We start from the raw sequence: 6,000 nt of genomic DNA on the forward strand, positions 1-6,000 counted from the left end.
TAGAAGGAGTATTTCTTCTTTTTGAGATTGGAATTTGTGTTTGCTGGCAAAGACTGAGAACATGGCTTTGTAGTGAATTTTGAATATAAGAGCAATAAGGATAGATCCTTCTAGCATGTTATAATTATGGGTCTTTATTTGTAGTAGCATACTTTGCAAAATATTTTTGTCTTTGAGGGATATAGTTATGTTTGGATAATAATATCCCTTCTACTAGTTTCCAAAATGCAGGCTACACTACAAATATACCAAAACCTGTTTATACAGACCTTGAACAACCATCTCCTCCAACTTCAGATGGTAATCCCACCATCCTTTAAGCTGGCTAGAGAAACCTGCAATAAGGAGTTCAGCTATGGCTTTGTCTGGGGTTCCTGTTTGGGTTTTGTAGGCTTTAGCTGCCATGGTCATTTGTTGGAGGGTGTTTAAGATATTATATTCAGACATTCCATCTATGTTCCACTCATAGAGGGAAAAAGCATTATATTTATGTTGGCTAATGACAGTTGGTTCAGTAGATATGGAAATGTCTAGAGCAATGGTTGTTGTGGGAACTTGCCAGGTAAAGAAGCCTATAAGAGAAAAGAAGCAGATAAATATATAAAATCTAAGATTAGAAAATTAAATTTGATTAAGGCATGCTCCATACATACCTATCATATTAATGCATTGATTCATGGAAAACAATTCCATTTGCATGATTTACAAAATCATGTTTTCTTTTGTCGCATTGAGAAACAATTACAAAACTCTGTTTTATAAAAGAAAATCACTAATTTACAAAGTAAGATTGAACAAAAAATATGTTCAGACTTACTCAATGCTTTCTGGAAAAGAAAACAACACATTGTTGATCTTCCATATGAAGATAGGTTTTTAGAAAAACATATACCTACAAAAGCAAGACTTATACAAATGAATGCTGATTTAGAACAACATTGCAGACTTGAAATCAAAGATCTTGAGTCTAAAGGTCTTATCCAAAAGTCCCGATTACCCTGGTCGTGTGTTGCCTTTTATGTAAATAAAAACTCTGAGATTGAAAGAGGCACACCTATACTTGTGATCAATTACAAACCTTTAAATTTTGCTTTAAAATGGATTAGGTATCCAATCCCCAACAAAAAAGATTTATTATAAAAATTACATTCTGCATTCATATTTTCTAAATTTGATATGAAATCCGGATTTTGGCAAATCCAGATTGATCCCAGAGATCAACACAAAACTGCATTCACCGTACCTTTTGGCCAATACGAATGGAATGTCATGCCATTTGGCTTAAAAAATGCACCCTCTGAATTCCAACACATCATGAATGACATCTTCAATGCACATTCCAAATTCTGCATTGTTTACATTGATGATGTTCTTATTTTTTCTCATTCCATAGATCAACATTTTAAACATCTACATACATTCTTTCATACTGCAAAACAAAATGGTTTAGTTGTTTCTAAATAAAAAATTTCTCTATTTCAAACCCGTGTCTGTTTCCTCAGCCATTATATCTGCCAAGATACTGTAATACCCATAGAGAGATCTTTATCCTTTACAAATAAATTCCCTGATAAGATTACTGAAAAAACCCAGTTGCAACGGTTTTTAGGCAGTCTTAATTATGTTTTGGATTATTATCCAAACATTAGTCGTTTTGCCAAACCTTTACATGATAGGCTAAAGAAAGACCCCGTTCGGTGGTCTGACCTTTATACTAGCATAATCAGACAAATCAAACAACAGGTTCAAACTATTCTGCTTCTTCATTTAGCTAACCCCTTATCCCCTAAGATAGTCGAGACTGATGCTTCTGACTTAGGTTATGGGGGGATCCTTAAACAAGTCCACAATGACAAAGAGCAAATCCTCTAGTACAGATCTGCCTATTGGAATGATTGTCAGAAAAACTACTCCACTATATAAAAAAAGAGATTCTTTCAATTGTTCTTTGTATTACAAAATTTCAAAGTGATTTATTAAATAAAAAATTCCCTTTACACGTTGATTGCAAATCTGCAAAAGAAGTTTTATAAAAAGAAGTCCAAAATCTTGCTTTAAAATAGATTTTTGCCCGATGGCAGGCTATTTTAAGCATTTTTTATTTTTTATTTTGATATTGAATATATTAAAGAATATTCCAATTCCATCCCTGATTTCCTAACCCGCGAATTCCTTAAAAACAGGTCCTGATGCCTCCCAAAGCACGATCCAAAGACAAGAGGAAAGCTCCCCAAACCCATCCTACAAAAACAGAAAGCCTAAAGCCTTCTACAAAACTCATGTCTTCAGCCATCCTAGCTGCCAAACCTATCAAATCCTAGTATGAGGCAGTCGTTGAAGAAGAAGAAACTACAAAACAATCACAAGTACAAACAGACTTAGTTCAACATTGGGTCGACACTATCTCCAAATCACCAAAATTACTTTTAGCATTACAAAAGGTGTCCCAACAGACCTTCAGTGACTCCATGTCACAAACAGGTAGTATTTCCAACTTTATTTCAAAACCATGAAGAGGCATTTCTGCTTCAAAAACCCTTCCATTGCTGTTTCCAAAATTGTTCCTCCAAATTGGCACTACAAACCCTGGAATTTAGCCAAACCATAATTTTACTATGCTGCTATCCTTGACATCACCAACTCTGTCAAGTTCAAACACTTCAAACTACATTTCGATCACACTGACCCGACATATTCTACATGCATCATTCACAAAGTTATCTATCCTAAAGATTGGGGACAACCCTTACATCAACCTCTCTCATTCCCCACACACCTTCGTATATATTTCCAAGATTTCAATACCTCCTATATGTATTGGGATTACCAACAAGCATGGTTCAATGCCTTCTTCTTACAAAATCAAAACCATAACCATTCTTGGCTTTTCTACTTCCATAATGGCATGATACTACAAACCTCCCCCTCTGGTTCCTCCAATGGTGGGACTATTTTGGTTGTCATGTTGACTCCCTCAAAGACCATCCTTTGGTTGAGAATGGTTATCTTCATTTCAAAATTAATTTTCAACCAACTCCTTCTGAGAGGAAGTTTTCTTCTATTCTTATTTTCTATATAAAGGTTTTTTTTTCCATGGGTATGTTCATGGTTCTATGATTACAATCTCCAAAACGGACATCCAATACTTATTCGCAAATTCAAAATCAAATGGTGGGATTCCTTGGCAGCTGAATCAAAAAGTTTCAAATTAGTTGTTACGGAATGGTTATAAAAGAATCAAACAACTCCCATCATTGATCATCATCCTCAATCCAAATTTTTAGCCAGGAAGGCTCAAACGACAACTCTCCTTGCCTCCGCTAGAACTGAAGAAGAATACCTCCAAATAGTGCAAAACATTATACAAAGCCAAGACCCTAAAACAGTCTTGTCCCAATCTAGCTCATCTGATTCAACATCTCCTGCTATTTTCCTTGGAGATGAAATGAAGACAACTGCTTTGGCATCTTGCCACCTATCAAGAAGCACTAAAAAAAAAGTGTCGACAGAAAAATACAAATATGCTTTCAGCTCAGCAGTCACTTACAAAAGGCGTCACTTACTTACAAAAGGTGTCTCCCACTTCAGAAGGAGTTGGTTGAAAATTATTTTTGAAATGGAGATAACCATTCTGAACCAGGGGATGGTCTTTGAGGTAGTCAACATGACAACCAAAATAGTCCTACCTTAAGGAGATTTTTGGCTCGAATAGGTTTTGGGTTTTGAGCAGCTTCCACTACAAGAGGGTTTTTTGGAGGAAAGGTCAAACTGGTGACAAAAACTACCAAGTTCTTGCCTGGTATGTTTCATTTCCCACTTTAAGTGTTTTTGGAGTTTGAGATCCTATCAGATCTTAAGGCCTTCTTTTTGGGTGAAGCTCACAAGTTCACCGTATGTAAGCTGGTCATATGGTATGGTTTTGGTTGTAAATGTATCTTTGATTTATTTTCTGACCTTTTCTCCTAAGAGAATAGGTAAGCCTACAAGGAATTTTTCTTTTCAAAAAGGCTGGTTTGAGTCTTCCCTAAGCATGACACGGGTAAGGAAGGTGTTTTTGTACCATTAAAAGTCGCTTAGCTTCTTACACCTAAGGTTGGAAAGGAGCTCAACAATTTTGTCTGTCAAATGTGAAGGGTCTCTGATGAAATGTAAGAAAATTATAAGAATAAGGGTTGACACAGCGTTTTGGATAGTGTTTCCAGATGGGTCAAGGATGGGTGTTTCATCTTCATATGTTTGGAAGGAGTTTAGGATATGTAGGTGATCAGTTTCAGTTAGGTGATAATCCCACCATCCTTTTAACTGGCCAGAGAAACCAGCAATAAGGAGTTCAACAATAGCTTTGTCCGGGGTTCCTGTTTGGGTTTTGTAGGCATTAGCTGCCATGGTCATTTGTTGAAGGGTACTGAGGATGTTGTATTCGAACATTCCATCTATATTCCATTCATAGAGGGAAGAGGCATTGTATTTGTGTTGGCTAAGGATAGTTGGTTAAGTAGGTATGGAAATATCTGGGGCAATGGTTGCTTTGGGGGCTTGCCAGGTAAGTCTGTTTAGTTCAAGAGGTTGATTCGAAGAAGCATCTTCAACAGAAGAATGCCCAGGAATGTTTTGTAGAGTATTGACTTGATTTGTGGATGTAGAGGGGTTGGTTGTTTGTGGTGTGTCTGGAACAGTTAAAGATGAACTGTCAAGGTTTTGTAAATGTGTTTTGATATCTTTAAGAAAATCTGTTTGGTTGTCTTGGATTTGTATTTGGCTTGTTTTTGTAATTTGATAAGGTTTGAAGACTGAGTTTTTTTAGTTTTAGGTCGATTGAGGTTTTGGTGTCAACTGAACAGATAGTAGTTCTTTGTATTTGTTTTTCTAGTCGGGTAAGCTGTTTTCCTAAGGTATTGAGGTTGGTGTTTGTAAAGTTATTTTGGTTGATGATGTGTTTGGTAGTTGAGAGGGTGTCATCACTGAGTAATTTGTAGGGAGTTGCATCTATAGTCTGGTTGTTATAGGTTATTTGGATATTTCTTAAGGGTGGATGTTTAGACTCAACTGTTGGTCTGTTGGTAAGGTTCCATATAGGGGTTTTGGATCTTGATGTGACCAGGCATGCATGTTTGATGGATGCAAAAGGATATGCAATGTGATGTTCAGATACATAATATAATTCAAACCAATCAAAGAATAAAATTTGTACTTTATGGAACTCAATGAAATTATAAAATTGTTTTTGTATCTCACTTCTCTATTGGAGAAAGTGTTGGAAAAACCAAATTTGTTTTGTAGAATTATGGTTAGCATAAAAATTGTTTTTGAAAAGAGTTTTGTCAAGAACAACATGTTTTTCTGAAGTCAAAACATTCAGCGCATTTTGAATGTTTTCAGTGACTATTGAGAATGTTGGGGATATTGGAGGTGATTGTTGTTCAGTGTTCGTATACACTGGTTTTGGTATATTTGTGGTGTAATCTGCGTGTTGGAAACTTGCAGAAGGGATGTCTGAAGTAGAATGTCGAGGTGGGTTTGGATGATATGGAATGTTAATGACAGAAGGTATTTTGAAAATTCTTCCAAGATCTATAGTACTGGAAGAAAAAGATTCTTTTGAGAATCTGGAGCTTGTAGAATAACGATGGAAAGACAATTTGACTTTGCCATTTGTATATTGTGTTATATCCTTAATTTGGACATTTGATTGTGGTGGCTGTTGTATTTCTGGTGGGGTTGCTCCTTCAAGAATCTAGTCATCTAGAAGGGTTATATCTTTCCATTGGATAGCTTTTGGAACAACTATGTTTGATCGGGATAAATCTGTTTGGAGAAGGAGTGTCTCTCCTTTTTGGGATTGGTATTTGTGTTTACTGGCAAAGGCTGAGAACATGACTTTGTAGTGGATTTTGAAGATAAGAGTAACGGGGATAGATCCTTCAAGCATATGGTAATTATGGGTTTTTATTTGCAGAAGCATACTTTGTAAGATATTTTTGTCTTTGAGGGATATAGTTA

The sequence above is a fragment of the Populus trichocarpa genome, chromosome 10 (genome assembly GCF_000002775.5).
Source record: "Populus trichocarpa isolate Nisqually-1 chromosome 10, P.trichocarpa_v4.1, whole genome shotgun sequence".
Classification (NCBI taxonomy): Eukaryota; Viridiplantae; Streptophyta; class Magnoliopsida; order Malpighiales; family Salicaceae; genus Populus; species Populus trichocarpa.